This window comes from Mobula birostris, chromosome 15, assembly GCF_030028105.1.
Source record: "Mobula birostris isolate sMobBir1 chromosome 15, sMobBir1.hap1, whole genome shotgun sequence".
Lineage (NCBI taxonomy): Eukaryota > Metazoa > Chordata > Chondrichthyes > Myliobatiformes > Myliobatidae > Mobula > Mobula birostris.
The window spans coordinates 82,339,730-82,366,438 of NC_092384.1; the positions used below are offsets into that span (position 1 = coordinate 82,339,730).

At 43.3% G+C, this 26,709-nt stretch overlaps 1 protein-coding gene across 8 annotated transcripts in view; it reads right to left on the reverse strand.

Annotated features, from left to right (window-relative positions):
- Positions 1-26,709, reverse strand: part of cebpg (CCAAT enhancer binding protein gamma) — a 95,220-nt gene that overhangs the window by 38,433 nt on the left and 30,078 nt on the right. For 2 of the 8 annotated variants that reach the window (XM_072280006.1, XM_072280004.1), the window contains exon 2: positions 25,204-25,282. The exons of 2 other annotated variants lie outside the window; for them this stretch is intronic. The gene's annotated coding sequence lies outside the window, so the exon portion shown is untranslated. Of the gene's footprint in view, positions 1-3,608; positions 3,722-12,533; positions 12,578-25,203; positions 25,283-25,566; positions 25,657-26,709 lie in introns of those variants that run through there. 4 more of the 8 variants (XM_072280005.1, XM_072280010.1, XM_072280007.1 and 1 more) reach the window with 4 other exon arrangements.

The following is a 26,709-nucleotide window of genomic DNA, read 5'->3' on the forward strand; positions in this document are numbered from 1 at the left end:
TAAATGGTGTAATTCTGCTCCTATATCTCATTGTGAGGGGACAGGAGCAGAGCGAGGGGATAGGAGCGTTGTGATGTGGAAGATCTAATTAGCCCTCTAGTGAGGGATGAAAATTCTGGGTTGCTATCGGCCTTTGTGGATAAATGGCAAAGTGCACTGGCAGAGAGCCAAAGTTACTGTAGGCTGAGGATGTTCTCGGAGTGACGCCCAACCCGAGGGAGAGGAGGAGGAATATGAAACTTGGGCGGAGCAGACCTCTCAGATGCTGGATGAGTGGCAGTGCTCTGATAATCGAAAAGACAGCAACTGGTAGAGAGTCTAGAAGGTCCGGCTGCTGAAGTAGTGAGGTCCTTAAAGGCAGAGAACTCCTTAGTTAGCTCTGCAGGCTACGTGCAAGCACTAGAAAATGTTTTTGGCATGACAGGAAGCCCAATGGTGTATGTTTCAGGAGAAGGGGGAGAAACCTTCCACCTACATTTTTTGGCTAGGGAGACAGCTGCATTGTTTGTGATGTACAGGGGCCATCCAAATGGCTGAGGTGAATCAATTAAGGATGGACCAAGTGACAAAGGGTACACAGTCACAGGACATGATCGCCTTCAGCCTCCAAATGTCTTGTAAGATACGCCCTCATCCCTCGTTTGTTGATCTGATCAGAGAAGTAAGAGAGGAGAAAATGTATTGGAAGAACAGGAGGCCTCCGTCAGGGCCGAGTCCTTGGTAGTAGCCTCTGTTGCTGAAGTGACCCTTGATGTCCCACAAGCGGGGGTGATACAGGAGTTCATGGCAGATTTTAGAGCTGAGCTATTTCGGTTGTAATCAGTGGTGCTGCCACCAAGCATGACAAAGATGATGACAGGGAGTCGGACCCATTGATGAGGTGTACTAAGCAGAGTTCTGCTATTGAACGGGGTCCCTTGAAAAGGGGAATCGCTGGTATTGTTTGTGGTGAGGAGGGGGAACTGTGTGAAGGACGGGGAAACCTCTGGAAAGTGAGCCTACAGTCACTTAAACAGACGGGGAAGTCGGGAAACTTCGCAGAGACCCAGTGATGGAACGGCATGGTATTTCAGAGGGATCACGTTCCAATCAATGTGTCAAGGAAAACATTAAAGTGAAAAACCCTATTCCTGAAGGCTTAGTGGGGCCAGGCTCCAGTATCCTTATGGATCAAGGGTATTTATGCTAGAGCCATACTTGACACAGGTTCTCAGGTTACTCTGCTGTACAGATCCTTCTACAACCGGTATTGGACGCATTTACCATTGATACCACTCAGTGGTGTCCTCATAACCCTAGAGCTGATGACCACTTCTCTGATGGTTACTTGACTTTGAAGCTGGAGCTTTTGGAAGTAGATGTGGGAGTAGCTGAGGTCCTTGGTTTGTCTGGATCCGGTCAAGGGGGAAGCTTCAATTCTTGTGGGAACAAATACTCCTAGTGTGACGATCTAGTGGGTGCTTGCAAGGAAAAAGTTGGAGAGAGAGCTTTCTGAAAACCTTGTCCATTCACCATGTTCAGAGCTGCTTTTGAGGAAGTATGCACCTGTCCTAGGCTGGATGATGAGCACAAATGTGGAACTGTGTGGTACACCCAGTCCAAACCCATCATGTTGCAGCCTGGGGAAGTAGCAAGAGTGATGGAAAACCCCTAATTTCCCAGAATGCCTGATGCCGAGGCCCTCCTGGTGATGCTCCGGAACACCACGAACAACAGTCACACTTATCTGCTGGGGTACTGGTGAGGCCCGACCTGCAGAAGACATCAGTTGTACAGGTAAACAGGATGACACTGATTGTCAGGAACACCTCGGAGAGGGAGGTCACTCTCAGACGCAAAATGCCGATGGCACAGCTTTATCCAGTGACTGTAATGTCTAGTTTTCTGGTGAGACAAACAGCAGAGAAACCCTCTCCTGGAAAGGAAATGTTGACAGCCAATCATTTAACTTTGGTAACTCTCCGGTTCCTGCAGGGTGGAAGAGGAGATTGACAGAAAAGATGTTGAAGTTCAAAGCTGTCTTTTCTACTGCTGAGTTAATGTGGGTTGTTCCAAGAGTACTCGTCACACCATCCAAATGACAGAGGACACCCCTTTCAGAGAAAGGTCTCAGCCACTGGCACCCGCTGAGGTGGAGAACATTCAGCAGCACCTGCGGAAGCTGGAAACATCACTTGAGTCCAGGAGTCCCTATGCATCCCCCATAGAGGTGGTGAGGAAGAAGAAGGGTAAGGTACAAATCTGTGTTAACTTTCGGACTCTGAACTGACGCACAGTCCCCGACCAGTATATTATCCCGAGGATCGAGGACGCATTGGCCTGCCTGAGTGGAGTGAAGTGGTTTGGTGGACTGGACCTAAGGAGTGGGTATTATCAGATACCTATGAGTGAGGCTGTCAAAGAGAAGACGGCATTTATATGTCTACAGGGATTCTTCCAGTTTGAAAAGATGCCCCAGGGAAAATCGGGAGCCCCAACGACTTCCCAGCATGTTATGGAGAAGACTGTTGGGGATATGAACTTGCTTGAGGTGTTGGTATACCTAGATGATCTCAGTGTTCGGGTCCAACTTGGAGGAACATGAAGCGAGACTACTAAAGGTGCTGGGCCACCTAAAAGCTCAAGGGTTAACAGTTTCCCTGGACAAGTGCCAGTTCTACAAGGAGTCTGTCAATTATGTTGGGTACATAGTCTCATGGAATGGAGTAGCTATGGATCTGTCTAAGATAGAGGCGGTGAGCACATGGCCAAGGCCCCAGACTGTGAGCGCCCTGCACTCGTTCCTTGGATTCTATGGGTACTATTGGAGGTTCGTGCAGGACTACTCTAAAGCAGTTGTCCCCAACCACCAGGCCGCAAAGCATGTGCTACCGGGCCGCGAGGAAACGATATGATTGGCGATATAAGTCAGCCGGACCTTTCCTCATTCCCTGTTACGCCCACTGTTGAACTTGAACGCACACAAGGTCATTATGCACGCGTCATCCATGTCAGTGCGGGAAGAAGATCAACTCCTCAAGCTTGCAAATGACGGCAGGCTGAAAAGTATGTTTGACATAACATTCCTGCCGGCATTCTGGATCAAAGTCAATGCTAAATATCCTGAGATAGCCACTGAAAACGTTGCTTCCCTTTCCAACATATCTCTGCGAAGCGGGGTTTTCTGCAATGAATGCAATGAAAACTAAATTGCAGAATAGACTGGACATAAGGAACCCCCTTCGAGTATCGCTGTCTCCCATCACCCCTCGATGGGACCATCTTGTTGCAGGGAAACAAGCCCAGGGCTCCCACTGATTCAGCAATATTGGTGTGTTGCAATGAATTTATATGCTCATACGAGGAAAATATGCGGTGTGTTTAATATCCAAACGTTACTTAAAATGTTATGATGCTATTGACTTATAAGTGACTTACAAATATATAATTGACTTACCACTATATTCATGCAAGGAAAATAAGCGCTGTGTGTTTAATATTAAATTCGTTAGATAAACCCTTTTAGAAACAAAATTGAGCGTATTAGCCACTTATAAGTGACTTATAGTTGCCTTATCACCTATATTCCGGTCGTGATTAACACCCACCCCCCAGGGTTGCCAACTGACCTGTATAGCCGGGATATCCTGTATACTGGGCTAAATTGGTTTGTCCCATACAGGACCGCCCTTGTCCCGTATTTCCCCCGCTAAGGTAGAGCATTCCTATGAAACCTTTGGTGCTGAAATGGCGTAAAGCAAAGAAGCAATTACCATTAATTTATATGGGAAAAATTTTTGAGCATTCTCAGACCCAAAAAATAACCTACCATACCAAATAACACATAAAACCTAAAATAACACTAACATATAGTAAAAGCAGGAATGATATGATAAATACACAGACTATATAAAGTAGAAATAATGTATGTTCTGTAGTTTCACTGAACAGAATCGTCAAAAACGATTTGTAGAAAAAAAATCGGCACGTACGTGCATGTGCACGTCATGTATGCACAAGTCACGCATGCACACACGGGTGCCCGCACAAGGCTTCATGGTCATGGTAGTCTTTCTTGGGGTAAACACAAGTGTCTCGTATTTGACTGCTACTCTTGTCCCTTATTTGGGAGTGAGAAAGTTGGCAACCCTAGCGCCGCCACCCCCCACCCCCGGGGTTGGTCGGTCCGCAAGAATATTGTCACTATTAAACCAGTCCGTTGTGCAAAAAAGGTTGGGGACCCCTGCTCTGAAGTGAGTCACCCTTTAAATCAGCTTCTGTGCAGTTACCCTCCCTTGGGGACAAAAGGAAGGAGGACGAAAAGAGAGGATGCTAAAGATTATCTTAGCCCTTCAGAGCCTTTTGGAGTAAGATGGGTTGCAAAATGTAAAGATGCCTTTCAGTTGCCGAAGGAGCTGCTGACGAAAGTGCCTGCGTTGGTTTTTGCAGACCCCGATTTCCATATGTATTGCTTACAGATTTTGAGCCTACTCTCAAAATCCCTTCCCTGATTGCTATGCATCTATCTGGGAAGATCATAATGAATGAAATACTTCTCCTGTAACACTTTGGCCACGGTGGCTGCCCCCTGATCCTTTGTAGGGAAGGCTTGTGCTTATCCGGTGTAGCCATCAGTAATAACCAAGACATTTGCCCTGTTGCTGGAATTTGCTTGGAAATGACCCTTGTATAGATGCCAGTGGAGGATATTGGATGCCACAGGCCATTGTTGGTAGGCGGCATTGTTTGCTTATGATTTCAGCCTGAAGGACCAGCAAAGGAGCCGGAACAGAGATTCAGATGATTTGTCCCGACGTGCGCATGAAGAGCTGGAACTGGACAGAGAGTAGGAGAGCGTTCCTGCACTCGGACTTAAAGCAATGTGCCAGGTTTCCATCACGGGGAGGCAAGGCAAGGGCAGAATCGAGTGGTGGATCATTTGGGAGCTTCTGATTACACCATTCCACAAGTTTACTGCAACCTGACTGCAGTGAATACAAAGCAATTGCCCCAGTTGAGTCCAGGGGAAGTGGCTGCCACTCAGTGAAATGACCCTTGTACAGGAACCATTTGGTCAGCTGTTGCAGGAGATATAGCCAAAGCTGAAAAGATGAAACACCCTGCCATATCACTACTGCTGAGAGAATGGAACAAACTGGAGTTGAGGAACCAGATTCTATACTGGGTCACGTCTCCTCCAGACAGGCCTCAGCACTTCCAGTTGGTTCTGCCTGAGAAGTATCGTAGGATTGTGTTGAAGTCCCTTCATTTAGGGGTTAACACGACCTATAGATTGGTCAGAGATCGGTTCCAAATGAAACCTGAGGTCAAAGAGCACAGCAAGTCATGCATTCAGAGGAAGATACTGCCTACGAGGGCCTTTCCTTTATCCCATTTGCAGAGTGCGGGGCCACTTGATCTGGTATGCATGGATTTCCTCTCCATGAAGCCCAATTCCAGCAACAGGGCAAATGTCTTGGTTATTACTGACGGCTACACCAGATATGCGCAAGCCTTCCCTACAAAGGATCAGGGGGCAGCCACCTTGGCCAAAGTGTTATAGGAGAAGTATTTCATTCATTATGATCTTCCCAGACAGATACATAGCGATCAGGGAAGGGATTTTGAGAGTAGGCTCATACATGAGTTACTGAGCATGCTTGGTGTCAAGGATTACGCCTTGTGACCTTCAGGGTGATCCCCAGCCAGAGAGGTTCAACCAGACATTGCTAGACATGCTCGGAACCCGGAGCTCAGCAAGAACAAAAAATAGAATTAGCATATTGGGCATTAAGTCCACTGCTACAACTGTACACAGAATGAAGCTACTGGATATTCGCCTACTCGCCATATTACTTAATGTTTGGGCGCCAAGTGAGATTGCCTGTTGACCACTGTTTTGGGACTGGTGGGGAAGATTTGTCACAGAAGACCTATCTGAAGTATGTGCCTGACATGAGGAGGGAATTGCAAAAGGCTTATGAACTAACAGGGGTCTCTGCTACCAAGCAGAATCAAAGAAATAAGAAGAGAGATGATCAAAAGATTAGGTTCTCCCAACTGATGCCTGGAGACAGTTCTCGTAAAGAACCTGGGGCTACCAGTGAAGCATAAGTTGTCTGCCCGCTGGGTACCTACGCCTGACATGGTAACCCTAGGTAATTTCTAAGTAAGTACATGCTTGGCACAGCATTGTGGGCCGAGGAGCCTGAATGGTGCTGTAGGTTTTCTATGATGTGATGAAACTGGGGGGTGGAGAGGCAGGCTTGTGGCTGAACAATGAAAAGGGGACTGGGCTCTAAAGTAACCGGGAAGCTGATCTGAGCCAAGTGACAGGGTTATCTGATTTGCCAGAAGACATGAGTAATAGACAGGGAGAGGCCTCTCCATGTAGAGGGGAAAGATGATAGAAAGTGTCCAAAACTGAGAAGCAGATGATGGGATAAAAGAGTCAGGAACCATATCACACCGAGGGAACAGAGTATTGTGCCTATTTCACCAGTGATATGTGTCACTACCAATTTACAAATGGGTCAGAGATTCTGACATCATGAAATTCCTTTGAAGACTGTGTTATTAATGAAGAGTTGATGTATAATTTCAAGTCATGAGGACATGACTATTTTGGTGGGGGTAGGGGAGACGGTCAAGTGTAACACCCCGGTAAAGGTTTTACTTCTAATGTTGTAGGGTATTTCATGTAATGGTCTTTCTGTAGAAGCAGTGTTTGGGTTACTGTTGGAAATAAGGGACGCTTAGGAAGGTGGGCCATCCAATCAGGAGAATGGAACGGGAAGAAGGTTCTAGAGAAGGCTGAGGAAGCGGTTTTGTGACTGACACCAGCGAGAGATGAAGAGAGAAGGCGCTAGAGAGAACTGTTCGTAGGATTCGATCTGGTGGGGAAACGCAATTCGATGGAGCCCAGGTGCAGAGGTCTGCTGAGGATCGGTGAATGTGATTTTTGGAAGATTTGAGCTCCAACCTGTGTATATTTGACCGTTTAAATATAATGGGCCCTTTTGTTTCTTTTCTTTACTAACTCTTTGGATAAGTTAACATTCACAAATATAATTTTGATAATTGTATAAAGTGGCGTGCCTCAGGGATCTGTTCTGGGACCCCTATTCTTTGTGATTTTTATTAATGACCTGGATGAGGAAGTGAGCATTGATCATATGGATAGTCAGAGGCTTTTTCCCAGAGCTGAAATGGCTAGCACGAGAGGGCATAGTTTTAAGATGCTTGGAGGTAGGTACAAAGGAGATGTCAGGGGTAAGTTTTTTTACACAGAGAGTGGTGAGTACATGGAATGGGCTGCCGGCGGCAGCAGTGGAGGCGGAAACGATAGGGTCTCTTAAGAGACTCTGGATGGCTACATGGAGTTTAGAAAAGTAGAGGGCTATGGGTAAAGCCTAGCTAGTTCTAAGGTAGGGACATGTTCGGCACAGCTTTGTGGGCCGAAGAGCCTGTATTGTGCTGTAGGTTTTATATGTTTCTATGTATGTAGAGCGTGATCTGTTATTTCATGCTGACTGGCTATTACAGGGCAGTAAATTACACAGCATTCACACAAACCGTGGTTTGGATGGTCAAGACATCCCAATCTCACGGATTTGGCGGGACCAAAGTCGTATATACCTTAGACGTACGAAGCCAAAGAAAGGTGGGTTGTCACCGCAGAATTCAATGGCTGTTAGTGAGGAGCTAACAAGCCATATTTCCAGAGACAGTAAAAGGGGATAATAAATTAGCCACAACTGACAGAATGGCAGAGCAGACTTGATGGGTCGAATGACCCAATTTTGCTCCATTATCTCAAAAGTACATATGATCTTACTGACATCAGATTTCTGTAAATGTACTTTGGGACGTTTCCCTATGAATGGCTCCACGCAGGTTTTTAGTGTTATATGGAACATGGCGACTCTGAACAGTGGGAAGCTATGGGAATATGTCACTTGTAAAGGTCAAGCTCTTTATCCTCATGCTATGTTATAGCAGCACCAATCAGCAAAGCTATGATATCAAATGAACAGATGGAAAACAGCAAGATACGGACAGGATCAGACATGTCAAATGTCATGATCAAATCAGTGCCTACTTCCAACAGCAAAGTCTGCAAAGTTTTCCAAATGCCACACTGACCACTTACATTTTTCAAATTATCTGATGTCAGTTTGAATTATGGACTCTAGATAACAATTTGGTTACTAGAAATTGGACGCTATGTTTAGATTTTCTTTAAAAATATAAATACAGCAGTAATTCTCACCAGTTCAGCAAACAACTTAAATGTACAAGTATCTCTACCGAACACATTAGATTCAAGATTATTATTTGTCATGTGAACATCAAAACATACAGTGAAATGTATCGCTCGCAGTAACAACCAATACATCCCAAGGGTGTGTTGGGGGCAGTTCAGATTATGACTTTATGACTTTACAGATAAATATTTGAATGTTTTGCTACATTTACAAAATGTCCCATTCGATGGGAGGGAGGCCCTCTATTAGTCAGGGTCGACCATGGACGTTGCCTCCTAGCTGTCTGCATTGTCAGTGCAGTGCTGTCACTTGAAACACAAGGCGGTACAATATGGGGAGCAAGCTGTTGCCCATGCAGCAGGCTCCCTCTTTCCACTCAGCTGATGAATCTAAAGGAACAGCTGAGACCGATACAGTTTGGCACCAGCGGTGTCGCAGGAGTTGCCAGTCAATGTTGAACTCAACACAGGACAGCTTTAGGGACCAGCTCAGGATTTTTCCCCTCAGAGTTAACTCACAAAGCCTTTCCCATGAGTGGATAGGACAGGCAGGAAGACATAATCAGTGGTGAGGCTATGTTGGTAAGAGATGGAATTAAATCTTTAGAAAGTGATGACATAGGGTCAGAGAATGTCGAATCTCTGTGGGTGGAGTTAAGAAAGTGCAAGGGTAAAAAAACCATTATGGGAATCATATATAAGCCTCCAAATAGTAGCCAGAATGTGAGGCTGAGATTGCAAAGGGAGCTGGAAAGGGCGTGTAATAAGGGTAATATCGCAATTGTAGTGGGTGACTTCAATGTGCAAGGGGTTTGGGGAAAATCAGGTTGGTGTCAGATCACAATTTGTTGAGTGCCTACGAGATGGCTTTTTAAGGTAGCTTGTGTTCAAGCCTACTAGGGGAAAGGCCATCTTAGACTGGGCATTGTGTAATAATCCAGATCTTATTAGGGAGCTTAATGTAAAGGAACACTTAGGAGACAGTGATCATACTGCAGTTTGAGAGGGAGAAGCACAAGTCACATGTATCAGTATCACAATGGAATAAAGGAGATTACAGAGGCATGAGAGAGGAGCTTTCCCAGGTGCATTGGAGGGGGATACTGGCAGGGATGATGGTGGAACAGAGGTAAAATCTTGGCTGACAGGGAAGTTGAAGACTGCATAAAGCAAAGGGCATATAAGGTAACAAAAGTGAGTGGGAAGTTGGATGACTGGGAAGCTTTTAAAATCCAACAAAAGGCAACTAAAAAAAAGCTTTCAGGGAAAGATGAAATATGAGGGTAAACTAGCCAATAATATAAAGCAGGATACCAGAAGTTTTTTTGTTATATAATGAATAAAAGGCATGTGAGACACAAGGAAATCTGCAGATGCTGGAATTTCAAGCAACACACATAAAAATTGCCGGTGAACCCAGCAGGTCAGGCAGCATCTATAGGAAGAGGTACAGTTAATGTTTCGGGCTGAGGCCCTTCGTCAGGACTAACTGAAAGAACAGCTAGTAAGAGATTTGAAAGTGAGAAGGGGAGGGGGAGACCCGAAATGATAGGAGAAGACAGGAGGGGGAGGGATGGAGCTAAGAGCTGGAAAGTTGATTGGCAAAAGGGATATGAGAGGATCATGGGACGGGAGGCCGAGGGAGAAAGAAAGGGGGAGGGGGGAAGCCCAGAGGATGGGCAAGGAGTATAGTGAGGGGGACAGAGGGAGAAAAAGGAGAGAGAGAAAAAAATGTAATAAATAATGGATGGGGTACAAGGGGGATGTTGGGCATTAACGGAAGTTAGGGAAGTCAATGTTCTTGCCATCAGGTTGGAGGTTACCCAGACGGAATATAAGGTGTTGTTTCTCCAACCTGAAAGGCAGGTGAGAGTTGATATTGGACCACTGGAAAATGATGCCGGTGAGGTAGTAATGGGGAACAAAGAAATGGCAGATGAACTTAATAAGTACTCTGCTTCAGTCTTTACTGTGGAAGACTCTAGCTGTATGCTAGAGGTCCGCGAGTGTCAGGGAGCAGGAGTGAGTGCCATTGTTATTACAAAAGAAAAAGTGCTAGGCAAACTCAAAGGTCTTAAGGTGGATAAGTCCTTTTGACCAGATGGACTACATCCCAGAGTCCTGAGAGAAGTTGCTCAAGAGATAACGGATGCATTGGTCATGATCTTTCAAGAATCACTTGATTCTGGCATGGTACCAGAGGACTGGAAGATTGCAAATGTCACTCCACTCTTGAAGGGAAGAAGACAAAAGAGAGGAAGTTATAGGCCAGTTAGCCTAACCTCAGCGGTTGGGAAAGTGTTGGAGTCTATTATTAAGGATGAGGCTTCGAGGTACTTGGACACTAATGATAAAATAAGTCTAAGTCAGCATGGCTTCTGTAAAGGGAAATCTTGCCTGGCAAATCTGTTAGAATTCTTTGAGGAAATAACAAGCAGGGTTGTCAAACGAGAGGCAATGGATGTCATTTACTTGGATTTTCAGAAGGCATTTGATAAAGCACCACACACGAGGCTGCTTGACAAGATAAAATCCTATGGTATTACAGGAAAGATACTGGCATGGATAGAGGAATAGCTGACAGGCAAGGAGGCAACCAGTGAGAATAAATGGGGCCTCCTCTGGTTGGCTGCCAGTGATTGATGGTATTCCTCAGGGGTCAGTATTGAGATTGTTACTTTTCACATTGTGTGTCAATGATTTAGATAATGAAATTGATGGCTTTGTGGCAAAGTTTGCGAATGATATAAAGTTAGATGGAGTGATAGGTAATGCCGAGGAAGCAATACAATTGCAGCTGGACTTAGACAAGTTGGAAGAATGAGCAAAAAAATGGCAGATGGAACACAGTGTTGGGAAATGTATGACAATGCATTCTGGCAAAAGGAATAATAGTGCAGACTATTATCTAAATGATGAGAAAATTTAAACATTAAAGGTGCAAAGGGACCTAGGAGACCTCGTGCAAGACTCCCAGAAGGTTGAGCCTGTAGTTAAGAAGGCAATTGCAATGTTGCCATTTATTTCAAGGGAAATAAAATATAAAAACGAAGAGATAATGCTGAGGCTTTATAAGACACTAGTCAGGCTGCACTTGGGAGTATTGTCAACAGTTTTGGGCCCCATATCTCAGAAAGTATGTGTTGTCATTGGAGAGAGTCCAGAGGAGGTACATGAAAATGATTCCAGGAATGAAGGGGTTAACCTATAAGCATTTGGCAGCTTTGGGTCTGTACTCAATGGAATTTAGAAGAATGCAGGGAGATCTCATTGAAACCTACTGAATGTTGAAAGGACTAGACAGGGTCTAGTGGAGTGGATATTTCCTATGGTGGGGGTATCCAGAACTTGAGGGCACAGCCTCAAAATTGAGGAGCGACCTTTTAGGCAGTGGACAATTCAATGGCTAATGGCTAGAGGCAATTCCAAGGGCATCCACACTCAGTGATAATAAGAGGCAGAGTAGAGTGCTGAAGGCTGAAGCATTTATAGCCATATTCAGCCAGAAGTGGATGATTTGCCTTGGTTCCCTGCTGAGATCTTTATCATCAGTCTTCAGCTAATGTAATTCATTCATGTTATCAAAAGACAGCTGAATGGGTTGGATACAGCAAGTGTTATACAGAACCAAACAAAATCCTGGCTGTTGTACTGAAGGTTTGCTGTCCCATACACTACAACTCTGGCATCTAAGTGATAATGTATACGTGGCACTATAGTGCAGCAGCTCAATTCCCGTCGCTGTCCATGAGAGTTTTTACTATCTACTGTGACCGCGTGGGTTTCCTCTGGATGCTCCAGGTTCCTCCCACATTCCAAACACGTACTGGTTAGGGTTAGTAAGTTGTGGGCCTGCTACTTTGGTGCCGGAAGCATGTCGACACTGTGGGCTGCCCTCACCTTATCCTCGGACTGTGTTGACCATTGACACAAACAACGCATTTCACTGTACATATTACAAATAAAGTGAATATTATCTTATATGCAGATAGTTGCCCACATACACCCTTTCCAAAGAAAAAGAACAAATCCAAACCAGAAAAGCATATGCAAGTTTCAATTGTGAGGAGGTTGACATAAGGTGTTCTCAATTAAACTTTCATACAATACTAATTCATTGGTAACCTGCTTAACTAGCATTAAGTTTGGCCTTCACTAGCATCAATTTGCCCCAGAACTCAAAGACTTGGTCTAAGCATAGAACCAATGCCTGAATTCCAGTGATGAGACTACCAAGTACAGCAAAATAGACACCAATGAACATCAAGGGAAATCAAAGACTACTCACGATTCACAGTTATTAGCAGTTAGTCGTCCCTTTTCTAGGAATCACTGCAGGAAATAAAAATTGAAAAACTGCAGATATGGAAATCTAAAACACAAACAGGAAATACTGGAAACACTCAGCAGGTCAGGCAGCATCTGAGGCAAGGAACAGGGTTAACATTTCAGGCTGAAGGCACTTCATTAGCATAGACCCTACCTAATATGCGTAGTGTTTACTGCATTTTATGTTCTTGGTTGGTGGTGTTGTGGTAGAAACACAATGTGACATTGACAGGATGCAGAGCTGGGCTAAGTGGCAGATGGAGTTCAATCTAGAAAAGTGTGAGGTGACTCACTTTGGAAGGTCAAACTTGAAGGCATAATACAGGGTTAATGGCAGGTTTCTAACAGTGTGGAGAAACAGAGGGATCTTCGCATTCAAGTCTATAGATCCTTTAAAGCTGCCACAAGTTGATCGGGTGGTTAAGAAGACGTATGGTTGTTGGCCTTTATTAGTTCAGGGAACTGAGTTCAAGAGCTGCAAGGTAATGCTGCAGCTCTATACAACTCTGGTCAGACCACAGTCGGAGTATTGTGTTCAGTTCTGGTTTCCTCATTATAGGAAGGATGTGGAAGCTTTAGAGGGGATGCAGAAGAGAGAATGCACTGCCAGTGGTGGGAATAGAAACGAATACATTAAGGACATTTAAGAGACTCTTATAGAGGCACATGATGAAAGAAAACTGGAGGGCTAGGTGGGAGAGAAAGATTAGATTGATCTTAAGAGTAGACTAAAAGGTCGACACAAATTGAGGGCCAAAGAGAATGTACTCTTCTGTATTGCTCTATGTTCAATTACTTTATTTGTACCCTTTTATACAAGTTCATTAGTGGCCAGCTTTATTGAAGTTTCCCTGATAGAAACATAAAACTACTGGAAAAATTCAGCAGGTCACGCAGTATCCATTGAAAGGGAATTTTCTCAGTTCTGATAAAGGGTCTTAAACCTGAAACATTCACTCTGTTTTTCTTTCCACATATGCTGAGTTAATTCAGCATTCACTGTTTTTATTTCAGATCAGGAGGAGCTTTTTAAGCCATTGTGTGTGTGGATGATTAACTCTGCCATGGACAGTCCCAAGCCCAGCTGCAAAAGGAGGAACGGTGGGCATGGACATAGCAAACCCATCCTGTAAAAAAAAACAGTACAACAGAAATGCCAACAGAAGCTCCCTGGGAGATGAAGGATCCTCAAAGATGGGCTGCACCTGGGTACAACTTGAAAGACTGGCCCAGGATAGAGGACTATGGCCAGCTGCTATCAGCGGCTTATGCCCCAGTAGGGGTGATGAGCTTAAATAAGGTAAGTGCAGATGGCGGCATGAAGGAAGGGCAAAAGTGGACCTAATTTTAGTGAATGGAACCAGGAAAATGGTTGAAGGTTTAATGTGATCTTAATTCTGTAAATTTCAAACAAAAAGTACTTATAGAAAGGGCAAAGGGTGGTCTAGAAATTAAGATCCTGAACTGGGGAAGACCAATTTCAGACAGGACTTGGCAAATGCAGACTGGGAGCAGCTACTTACAGATACATCTTACAACAAGAGGGACTCATTCAGAAGTGAAGTAATGACAGCTCAGGGATACAATCCATGTCCCCATAATGTGCCTTCATCAATCAAAGTATGAGTACAGGAGTTGGGACATTATGTAGGAGTTATGCAAGATGCTGGTGAGGCCAAATTTGGAGTAGTGTGTGTAGTTCTGGTCACCTATCAATAAGATTATCAGTGTGCAGGTAAAATTTACAAGTATGTTGATGGGACTGGAGGACCTGAGTTATAGGGAAAGGTTGAAAAGGATAGGACCTTATTTCCTGGAGCATAGGAGAATAAGGGGCTATTTGATAGAGGTATACAAAATTATGAGGGGTGGAGATAGGGTAAATGCAAACAGGTTTTTTTCAACTGCGGTTGGGTGAGACTAGGGTTAAGGGTGAAATGTGAAACGTTTAAGGGGTGCATCTTCACTCAGACTTGAATTGAATTGAATTGACTTTATTACTTAAATCCTTCATATACAGAGGAGTAAAATATCTTTATGTTACATCTGTCTAAATGTGCAATTTATAGTAATTTCTAATAAATATTATGTACAACAGGATAGTCAATATAACATAGAAATACAGTTGTGTCAGTATGAATTGATCAGTCAGATGGCCTGGTGGAAGAAGCTGTCCAGGAGCCTTTTGGTCCTGGCTTTTATGCTGTGATACCATTTTCCCAGACTGTAGTAGCTGGGAACAGTTTGTGGTTGGGGTAACTCGGGTCCCCAGTGATCCTTTTTACACGCCTGTCTTTGTAAATGTCCTGAATCATGGGAAGTTCACAACTACAGATGTGCTGGGCTGTCCGCACCACTCTCTGCAGAATCCTGCGATTGAGGGAAGTACAGTTCCCATACCAGGCAGTGATGCAGCCAGTCAGGATGCTCTCATTTGTGCCCCTGTAGAAAGTTCTTAGGATTTGGGGGCCCCATACCAAACTGAGGTGAAAGAGATGCTGTTGTGCTTTTTAATCACCAGACAGCTGGTATGTACAGACCACGTGAGATCCTCAGTGATGTCTATGCCAAGGAACTTAAAGCTGTTCACCCTCTCAACCACAGATCCATTGATGTCAATAGGGGTTAGCCTGTCTCCTTTCCTTCTGTAGTCCAAGCTTCGACATGAGTATTGAATCGGCTGCTAGCAAAAGGGCTAGCTGTGGGTTCATTGCAACATTTAAAAGAAGTTTGGATAAGTATATAGATGGGAGGGTTATAGAGGGCTATGGTCCAGGAGCAGGTCGATGGGACTAAGCAGGATAAAGGTTCAGCACAGACTAGATGGGCCAAAGGGGCTGTTTCTGTGGGGGTCCTATTTTACGTTCTATTTACAATGCCTACATTTTTTTTTGGGATTGACAAAGGAAGTCAAGGGCAGGAGAAGTGTAGGAATACCATTCCCTGTTGGCTGCACTCCCAGTCCAATACTTGGAAATACTTCATCGTCCATTAAATCCTAGAACACCCTACTCAAGCGCATTGTAGGAGCACCTCCACAAAAATGTCTGTAATGCTATAAAGCAATGCTATCAGTTTCAAGGAATTAGGAATGGGTAAAACTTGGAAGGGACAACACATACATCCATGTGTTTTTCCTCTTTTGCTAAATCTTCAGTCTAAATCTGGATATTATCCAGCAAACCACAGATGTGCCTGTACCTATATTTCAAGGATACAAAGAATAACCAACAATTTAATTATCCTAATTTGCTTCACAATTTCCATTTAACCCCTAGAGACCTGCTTCACTTTGGGCTCCTGATCCCATTCTTAGTCAAAGTTATTTATTTATTTATTTAGAGATACAATGTGGAATAGGCCCTCTGACCCACTGAGCTGTGTCACCCAGCAACCACCAATTTAAGCCAAGCCTAATCATGAAACAATTTACAATGACAAATTAACCTGCTAACCAGTACATAGTTGGACTGTGGAAATGAAACCTGAGCTCCCGGTGGAAACACACAAGTACATGGGAAGGAACGTACAGATTTGCTTACAGAGGCCAACAGAACTGAACTCTGAACTTCGATGCCCTGAGCTGCAATAGCGATGCACTAACCACTACGCTACCATGGTGCCTTAAAGTGGGCATGACATCATCTAGATGCATGCTAGTTCTGGCAGATAAGTAGCAAGGTGTTCATGTCCTATTTCATTACTGAGAACTCCTTTCAGCACGTCACTGATGAATGGGTGAGAATGGCCAAGTTCAACTTGCACTGACATCTGTGATTAGGACATACTTGGGAGGTCTTCCTAGTGTGGGCTAGATGTCGAAGCACCAGCCAAATTTGAAGTTTGTTTAGGGAGCTCTAACTCTGGTTCATAGACCTTGAACACAAGAGATGTGGATATCATCAGTCCCTGACGGATCAGTGTGCATCAACCATTCTTTAATGTCATAAGGAAGTTAAATTACCCACATACTGGATACAGTATAGCACAGAAGGAAAACATTTGGTCTAACCAGTTCCAGCACACCCCAATCCTATTTAATTAGCCTCCTTCCACCGGACATTGAGAACAAATCCCACCAAGCAGGCTGGGATTTTTAATTTCTGGTTCATTTAATAAACTGAATCTTAAGTAGATTTTATTAGCAGTGACAGTGAAACTTCATGATTGTTATTATAAAAATATATTAATTTTCCACAGGGTAGGAAATCTGCTTTTATTACCTAGACTGGCCCATTGTGTCTCCAGACCTACAAAAATACATTCAATTCCTAACTACCCTCTGAAATAGGGCAACACAGTAGTGTAGAAATTAGAGCATTGCTTTACTGCACTGGTGACTTGTGTTCAGTTCCTGCCACTGTCTGTAAGGAGTCTGTATGTTCTCCCTGTGAACCGTGTGGGCTTCCTCCAGGTGCTCCAGTTTCCTTCCACAGTCCAAAGATATACCTGTTAGTAGGTTAATTTTCCTGTGATTATGCAAGGGTTAAATTGGCGGGTTGCTGAGCAGTGCAGTAGGGCCTGTTCTGTGCTGTATCTCTCAATAAAATGGCTTGGTAACCCACAGCACAAAGGCAATAAATACTGGTCAAAGAGCATTGGGCATTAGTGCGAGGCACTGGTGTAAACTCTGAACTTGCAGACTGGGAGAGCATCAGGCTAGCTTGAATCGCCTAGTTCCTTCTGTTTATGAACTTGTGCTATGATAGTCACATTCTGAAAATAAGTAGAAAAGAAACATCTCTTCAAGTAATTATCCAAATGTGCTTTGAAAGTTCCTGTGAAATCTGATCTGGTTCCTCCCCCCCCCCCCCAACTCTCCACCCCATCTTCTCAGTCAGTTCATTCCAGATTACAACAATTTCTAAATTTAATACTACTGTACTTCTTTTGCACTGAAGGCAACTGGTATTAGACTCGGGTCACTGGTTTGGGGCAAGCTAAATGCAAAAATCAGACAAGTGCCTTCAGAAGAAATCCACCACTGCTGCAATTACCCTGGTAAAAAGGCAAAGAAACTTACCAGATGGTATAAGTCTTCAGAAACTTTCAAGACCTTTCAAAACTCTTCTTTCCCTCCAGTTTGTCTCACATAATACATTGTAGAGTGAAAAGCTCTTCACTTAAATTTACTGTACATGCCTCAGTAACATTCAAAATGAATAATTACACATGGCCTCAGAAATGTTCTGCCAAAATGAAGATTAAAGGTTTTGATCTTACACGAGTCATCTGGCCTCAACAATGCTCAAGAGTTTCAGAATTTGACTTGAAGAGGAATTATATCACGGAAGTTATTGAGATTCCTCGGGAACTAAGAAGCAGTGAGAATGACCAAAAAAAATCACTCATGACAGTATCTTGCAGAATAAACAATTCACCATTCTGCAGTCTCTGCATGAACACGACAAACCACATTGTTTATACAGTGAGAAAGGAAACAGATTTAATATTTCAAGTCCCTGATCTATCACCTGAAATGGGGGGGGGGGGGGGATAAAACAATAAAAGAAGTAACTTTGCTTTAGGTTACAGAAAGAGGTGAGGGTGGAAAGAACAAAGGGAATATCTAGGGTAGGATGGAGACCAAGAGAATACAGAAGACACAAATGCCATTAGTGTTTTCTGACAAAGATTTATAAAGAATTGTTCATCATGGCAAATTTGTCATGAAGACAACTGTGAGAACAAAATGCTGAACACAGTGCTGATGGAAATCTAAAGGATGTTGGAAGTACTCATCCAATCAATAACATGTTTAGAGACAGAAAATGTGGGTTAACCTAGATTTACATCAAAAGTGGACAGTTCTTACACAAACTGGAAAGGACAGTTATTGGACATTTTGAATTTAGTACTGAGTTTTAAGAGCTGCAATGCACCAAAATGATGGACAAGATGCTGTTCCTTAAACACATTGGGCTTTAACAGGGCAAGGAGATCACAGTGAAAGTTGGATGATGAATGAAAGTGATAGATAATTAGAAACTTGGGAGTCACCTTTGCAGGCAGAATGGAGGTGTTCTGCAAAGCTGTCTAATTAATAGTCTGTTTGGTTTATCCAAGGTACAAGAGCCCACACCATCAACACCAACCGTCATGCACTACTATACAAATAAAACCGTAAGACACAGGAGCAGAACTAGGCCATTGGCCCATCAAATCTGCTCCACCATTCAATCACGGCTGATCCTTTTTCCACTCCTCAGCCTTCTCCCCATAACCCGATACTGTATCCAATCAAGAAACTTTGAATCTCTGCCTTAAATATACACCTGGTCTCCACAAATTCACTATTCTCTACTAAAGAAACTTCTCTGCATCTGTTTTAAATTTTCATCCCTGTCCTGAGGTTGAGCCCTCTTGTCCTAGACTCCTCAACTATGGGAAACATTCTTGCCACCTCTACTCTGTCTAGGCCTTTCAACATTCAAAAGGTTTCAATGAGATCCTGCCCCCCACATTGTTCTAAATTCCATCAAGTATAAGCCCAGAGCCATCAAAAGTTCCTCGTATGATAACCCTTTCATTCCCAAAATCATCCTTGTGAATGTCCTCTGAACCTTCTCTAATGCCAGGACATCTTTTCTTAGATGGGGAGCCCAATACTCAAGGTGAAAGCCTCAGCATCACATCCTTGCTCTTGTATTCTACACTTTTGAAATCAATATTAACATTGCATTTGCCTTCCTCACCATTGACTCTACCTGCAAGTTAACCTCTAGGGTGTTCTGCACGAGGATTCCCAAGTCCCTTTGCATCTCAGATTTTTGGATTTTCTCCCCATTTAGAAAATAGTCAGCACATTTGTTTCTACTACCAAACTGCATGACCAGACATTTTCCAACACTATTTCATTTGCCACTTTCTTGCCCATTCTGCTAATCTGTCCAAGTCCTTCTGCAGCCTGTTTACTCAACATTTACCAGCCCCTCCACCAATCTTCAAATCATCTGCAGACTTGACAACAAAGCTATCTATTCCATCATCTGAATCACTGATATACAACATAAAAAGAAGTCGTCCCCAACACCAAATCCTGTGGAACACCATTACTCACTGGCGGCCAACCAGTAAAGGATCCTTTTGTTCCTACTCGCTGTCTCCTACCAATCAGCCAATGCTCTAAACATGCCAGTAAGGGCTCTTAACTTGGTAAGCAGCCTCATGTGTGGCAACTTGTCAAAAGCTGACTGAAAATCCAAATATACAACATCCACTGCATCCCCATGTATCTATCCTACTTGTAATCTCCTCAAAGATTTCCAGCAGGTCCGTCAAGCAAGATTTTCCATGAAGGAAACCATGGTGACTTTGTCCTATCATCTCCTGTGTTGCCAAGTACTGCATAGCCTCACCGTAACAATTGACGCCAACATCTTCCCAACCACTGAGGTCAGGCTAACTGGTCTACAATTTCCCTTCTGCTGCCTTCATCCTTTCTTAAAGAGTGCAGTGACATTTAGAATTTTTCAGTCCTCTGGCACCAAGCCAGAGTCCAATGAGTTTTGAAAGATTGTTACTAATGCCTCCACAATCTCTACTGCTACCTCTTTCAGAACCCTCGGGTGCAGTTCATCTGGTCCAGGAGACTTATGTACACTTAGGTCTTTCAGCTTTTTCAGCACCTTCTCCCTTGTAATAGTAACTGCACTCATTTCTCTTCCCTCACATTCTTCAACATTTGGAACACTGCTAGTGTCTTCCACAGTGAAGACTGATGCAAAATACTCATATAGTTCATCTGCCAACTCCTTGTCCCACGTTATTATTTCTCCAGCCGCATTTTCTAGTGGTCCTCTATTCACGCTCATCTTATTTTTTTTTACATACTTGAAAATGCTTTTACTATCCACTTTGATATTGTTTGCTAGCTTGCTTTCATATTTCATCCTTCTCTCCTAATGATTGTTTCAGTTGCTCTCCGTAAGTTTTTTTAAAGCTTTCCAATCCTCTATCCCAGCGGTCCCCAACCACTGGGCCGCAAAGCATGTGCTACCGTGAGGAAACTATATGAGTCAGCTGCACCTTTCCTCATTCCCTGTCACGCACTGTTGAACTGGAACATAGGGTTGCCAACTGTCCCGTATTTGCCGGGACATCCCCTATATTCGGCTAAATTGGTTTGTCCCATATTTCCCCCGCTAAGGTAGAGCGTTCCTATGAATCCTTTCGTGCCGAAATGGCGTGAAGCAAAGAAGCAATTACCATTACTTTATATGGGAAAATTTTTGAGCGTTCCCAGACCCAAAAAATAACCTACCAAATCATACCAAATAATGCATAAAACCAAAAATAACACTAATATATAGTAAAAGCAGGAATGATATGATAAATACACAGCCTATATAAAGTAGAAATAATGTATGTACAGCCTAGTCGGGAAGATGAAGGCAAAGCCGATTTGTGGGAGAAAAATCAGCACGTACGTGCATGCGCACACAGGTGCCCACGCAAGGTTTCATGGTCATGGTAGTCTTTCCTTGGGTAAAGTGTCCCGGGATTTGACTGCTACTTTTGTCCCTTATTTGGGAGTGAGAAAGTTGGCAACCCTAACTGTGAAAGACATGCTGAGGTGAGTTTAACCCTACTTGAACACCACCCCCCCACCACCCCCGGGGTTGGCCAGTCCGCAAGAATATTGTCAATATTAAACTGGTCCGCGGTGCAAAAAAGGTTGGGGACTCCTGCTCTATCCTCCCACTAATTTTTGCTTGGTTGTATGCCCTGTCTTTTGCTTTTACATTAGCTTTGACTTCGCTTGTTAGCCATGGTTTACTATTTTGCCATTTGAGTATTTCTTTGTTTTTGGAATATACCTATCCTGCACTTTCCTCTTTCTTCCCAGAAATCACGCCATTGCAGTTCTGCTGTCATCCCTGCCAGTATCTCTATCCAATTTACATAGGTCAACTCCTCTCTCACACCACTGTAATTTTTTTTTACTCCACTGAATTATGGCTATGTCAGACTTTACTTTCTCCCTATCAAATTTCAAGTTGAACTCAATCATATTGTGATCACTGCCTCCTAAGGATTCTTTTATCTTCAGCTCCCTAATCGTCTCTGGCTCATTGCATAACACCCATTCCAGTACAGCTGATCCCTTAGTAGACTCAATGGCAATCTACTCAGGCATTCAACAAACTCACTCTCTTGAGATCCATTACCAACCTGATTTTCACAATCAACCTGCATGTTGAAATCTTCCATGATTAACATTGTCCTTTTGACACACTTTTTCTATTTCCTGTTGTAATCTGTGGTCCACAGCCCAGCTACTGTTGGGAGACCTGTATATAACTGCCATCAGGATCCTTTTACTCTTGCAATTTCCTAGCTCAACCCACAAGGATTCAACATCTTCCCATCCTATGTCACATCTTTCTACTGATTTGATGTCATTCTTTTCCAGCAGAGCCACACCATCCCCTCTGCCTACCTTCCTATCCCTCCGATACAACATGTAACCTTGGACATTCAGCTCTCAACTACAACCATCCTTCAGCCATGATTCAGTGATGGCCACAACACCATACCTGACAATGTGTGATACTGAACAAGGTCATCCCCCTTATTTCGTATACTCACTACACTGAGATATAACACTTTGAGTACTATATTTGCTATCCTTTTTGATTCTGCATCCCTAATGAACTGATACTCATCCTGCTGGCTGCATTTTGTCCTATCATCTGCCTGCCCTTCCTGACAGTCTGACTGCATGCTTTTTTACCATCTGTCCTATCCTGAGTCCCTTCACTCCAGTGAAGCACCAATGAACTGCTACTTCACCTGGAAGGACTGCTTCAGTACCTGTAGGGTGGGAAGGGGGGCGGTAAAATGGCATTTATTACACCTCCTGCAGTTATAAAGAGAGGTGCCGTGAGAAGATGCATAGTTAGACCAGAGGAAATGGCCTCTTCAGAATGCTGTAAGGGCAGGGGAGAGGAAGATGTACATTGCTGTTCCAGTAATGGAGCAGACATGTGCCAGCATCTGACATTCACCACCTCTTGGACTTGGGCATCTGATGCAGGCATACACAGGTGCAGGCTGTGCTGAAGCATAGCAGTTGATAGCTGGTTGTCTTGTTTGTAATTGGAATCTATCAGCATAATTCAATACCATGAAAATAAATAATGCTAATATCAAGCCAGTTCTACAATAAAATTCGAAACTAGTTTGAAAGCAGCAAGTTGAATTGTATCCGGATACATTTCCAATACGAAATGTGCATAATTCATGAAAGATACAAATTTGAAAAGGGAAGTAGCAATTAACAGTGCCAATGTATATTAGTGCAAGGTAGCAGAGCACCAGGGAACACCCAGCTCAGATAGCTGAATTCTGAATTAGTAAATCTGATTTACACACAAGACATAGAACCGGTTTAGCACAGAAGGCTGCATTGCCCTGTAAATTATTTCTCTCAAATGCTTATCCAATTTCCTTCTGAAACTCCTGATTATCCCTTCTTCTACCATCCCCACATGGTTTGTCCTGCACTTTAATCAGTGTCCCTTGGTTTTCAAATCATCCTTTAATATTCCTCTCCTTTCCCTACTGAATCCATCATTATTTGTGAAGGTCCTAGGAACAATGTAGAAGACTTTCATTTAATTAGTTCTAGGAAGACTCTCTTTCCTCCTAAGGAAAACAATTCCAACTCCTTCAGCATAAAATTATTACCAATACATCACACTCCTGGAGCTAATTAAATGAATGTCTTCTACATTTTTTCTAGGACCTTCACGAACTTTTTCAAGTATGTGGTCTCCAGAATTGGACAATAATCTCCAGTTCTGGCCTATCATTTATAAAAGTTCAACAAAATCATCCTATCTTTCTGTTCCTACACAGATCCAAGGATCCCATATGCTTTACTAACCACTCTATCAACACGTGCTGCCACTTTTGCAGATTTATGCACATTTATACATCCAGATCCTTCTGTTCCTGCACACCCTTTAGAACTGTGTTATCTAGCTTCACCTCATTGCTTGTGCCAAAATGCATCACTTCACACAAGGAGATTGAAGTTCCATCTGTCACTGGTCTGCCAAATCTGCCTGTCTATACGCTCCTATTATCGCTATCCTTTTCCTTGTTACCACACCTCAAAACTTGATGTCACTTTGAAATTTTATCCTGCACACTCATCTCCAATTCATTAATGTATTATTTTTTTAAAGCAGTGATCCCAATTTGAAGGACATATATTTGCCGTGACCTTTGCTTTGTATTGAGTTAATATTTTATCCACACTGTTCTTCAACCCTTTACTCCATGACCTGTTTTGCAAAACTGTCTTTTATTGTCACATTTTTGGTAATCCATAAGGACATTGTGGTTTTGTCCAAGTAACTGCAAACTTATAAAATAATTTGCTCAATTTATTTCAGAGTTGCAAGCAAGTTTTGTATTTACTACTCATCCCTAACCGCTCCAACATGAAGTAATTATTTCAGAAGCTAGTTAACCAAAGCTTAACCAAAGTTGCAGATGTCTTTTTTTATATGAAGAACACACATAACACCAGACTGGATAGATGGAATTTGTTTTCCTTAGAGGGAAACCTTCCTGAGATGATTACAAGGGCCAAAGATGAGGTTGCTAGAAAGAAATTATACCCTGTAACAGAGGTGTCTAAAATCAGAATTCTGAAAGGATCTTCCAATCAAGGTGGTTGGAACCTCAAACCCATTCTTTAAGTATCTAACAACAAATATATAGCCTACCAATAAGGCATAGAAGACTCCAGAGAGCTGGAAAACAGCAGTTTATTTTGATGTGGATAAGCAATGGCTAGCATGGACACTGAATAGCCAAAGGGCCTGTTTTTATTCTGTACATCTGTATGACTCACAGATTGTTTTCACCATAAATACTGGTTCCATGGTTACTAATAACAACAACTAACCCCATTGATGTTATTCTAAAATTACTTAATCCAAATTTAAATTCACAACTGCTTTGATGGCATTTTAACTATCTATAGGTCATTGTCCCTATTGAGACTCGACAACCCTCTCTGTAACTGGATCTTGGACTTTTTGACTGAAAGCCCCCAGTCAGTCCGAGGTTGCAGCAACATCTCAAGCTCCGCAGCGCTGAACACAGGTGCCCCCAGGGTTGTGTGCTCAGCACACTGCAGATTCATGACTGCACTGCCTGATCCAGCTCATACCACATCATCCAGTTCACTGATGATACAACGGTGGTTGGCCTCATTAGCAGCAAGGATGAGTCAGTATCAGAGAGGAGGTACGGAAGCTTATGAAGTGATGTGAAAACAACAACCTGAGTCTCAACATGGACAAGGCAAATAATTGATTGTGGACTTCAGAAAAATGCAGGCCAACCACTCAACATTGCACATCGCTCTGCCTTGCAAAGAGTGAAAAAGCACAAAATTCCCTGGTGTGCACATAACGGATGATCTAACCCAAGACCCACAACACTCCTCATTAGTCATGAAGGCAAAGGAGCAGCTACACTGAGGAGATTGAGGCGTGTAAAGTCCTCATCCCCATTCTAACAGCTTCCTACAGGAGCACCACTGAATGTTCTATCTGGCTGCAGCATTGCGTGGTACAGGGTCTCCTGCCCCTATTTGTGACACTTACCTGGAGCGTTGTAGACGAAGGGCCTGAGTCTCCGGGATATGTGGTAGTAGGGATCCTCAACAATTTCTCTGACCCACTACTGTCAGGAAGGAGATACAGGAGCATTAGGACCAGGACTGCCAGACTGAGTAACAGCTTCTTCCCTCAGACTCTGAGACTTATGAATACTAGGAGAGTGAGCTGTTTACTGTCCTGCTTACCTGTGCTGTTCACTTCATATGCATTTTGAATTACATTTTATTAACATATTTGTGGTAATATTTGGTTTATGTGCTGTGTAATATATGTGTTGTGGGTGTACCTTGGTCAGTTTGGTTGCATATATCTACAGTCAGATAACAAAAAACTTGAAATCAAACTTACCTAGGCCTCTGGATTACCAGACTAGAAACATCACATTGCTACCACACTCCTTAAATAAATAAGCAATATTTCCAGGGCATCCTTCTGATTCTGTCCTGTTCAAATAACATAGGGAAAAATAACACCAGGGGTTCGCTACCTATTTTATAGCATAGACCAATACCATTAAACAAGGGGTCCATGGACCCCAGGTTGGGAACTCCTGCAATAAATGAATGTTCCTACTATTAGTGGATAGACATATCGGAATGGGATTGGGAAGTGGAGTTAAAATGGGTGGAGCAACACACATCAAAGTTGCTGGTGAACGCAGCAGGCCAAACAGCATCTCTAGGAAGAGGTACAGTCAACGTTTCAGGCCAAGACACTTCGTCAGGACTAACCGAAGGAAGAGTCTCACTGGGAGACCCACATTTCCATTTCCCATTCCGATTATGTCTATCTCTTTCACCAAACAACTTCTCAGCTCTTTACTTCACACTTCTCCACCTGGTTTTACCCATCATCTTGTGTTTTTCCCTCCCCTCCTCTCACTTTTTATCTTTACTCCTCATCTTTTTTTCTCTAGTCCTGCTGAAGGGTCTTGGCCCGAAACTCTTTTCCATAGATGCTGCCTGGACTACTGAGTACCTCCAGCATTTTGTATGTTACAAACTAAATCCAATGCATTTCAATGTAGTGCAATTTTAAATCAATCCGAACAGTACTCATCAATTTTATCACCTTTACAACAAACTGCCACCTTGGGCTCATGGACCATTTCAGACATTTCTCTTCCTTTTCTGGACCGGTTTCAACTCAGGAGGCAAATTAGCCACTAACATCTGCTACAAACCCAACAACTCCCAATAACTACACCTTGTTCTACATTGTCTTCTCTAAAAACCTCATCCCCTTCTCGCAATCTCTCTTCTCAGACACATCTGCTCTTAACATGAGTGCTTTCTGTTCCAAGGCTTCCAAACGGTTCTCCTTCAGAAATGCGGCTTCCCCTCTGTCATAGTTAGAGCCCTCAGACACATTTCCTCCATTTGCTGCCTATCTACTCTAACCCCAGCCCTCACCTAGACAGAATGGAGACGGAATTCCCCTGATCCTCACCTCTCACCCTACTAGCTAGGCATGCAGTATATGTGTCACCCT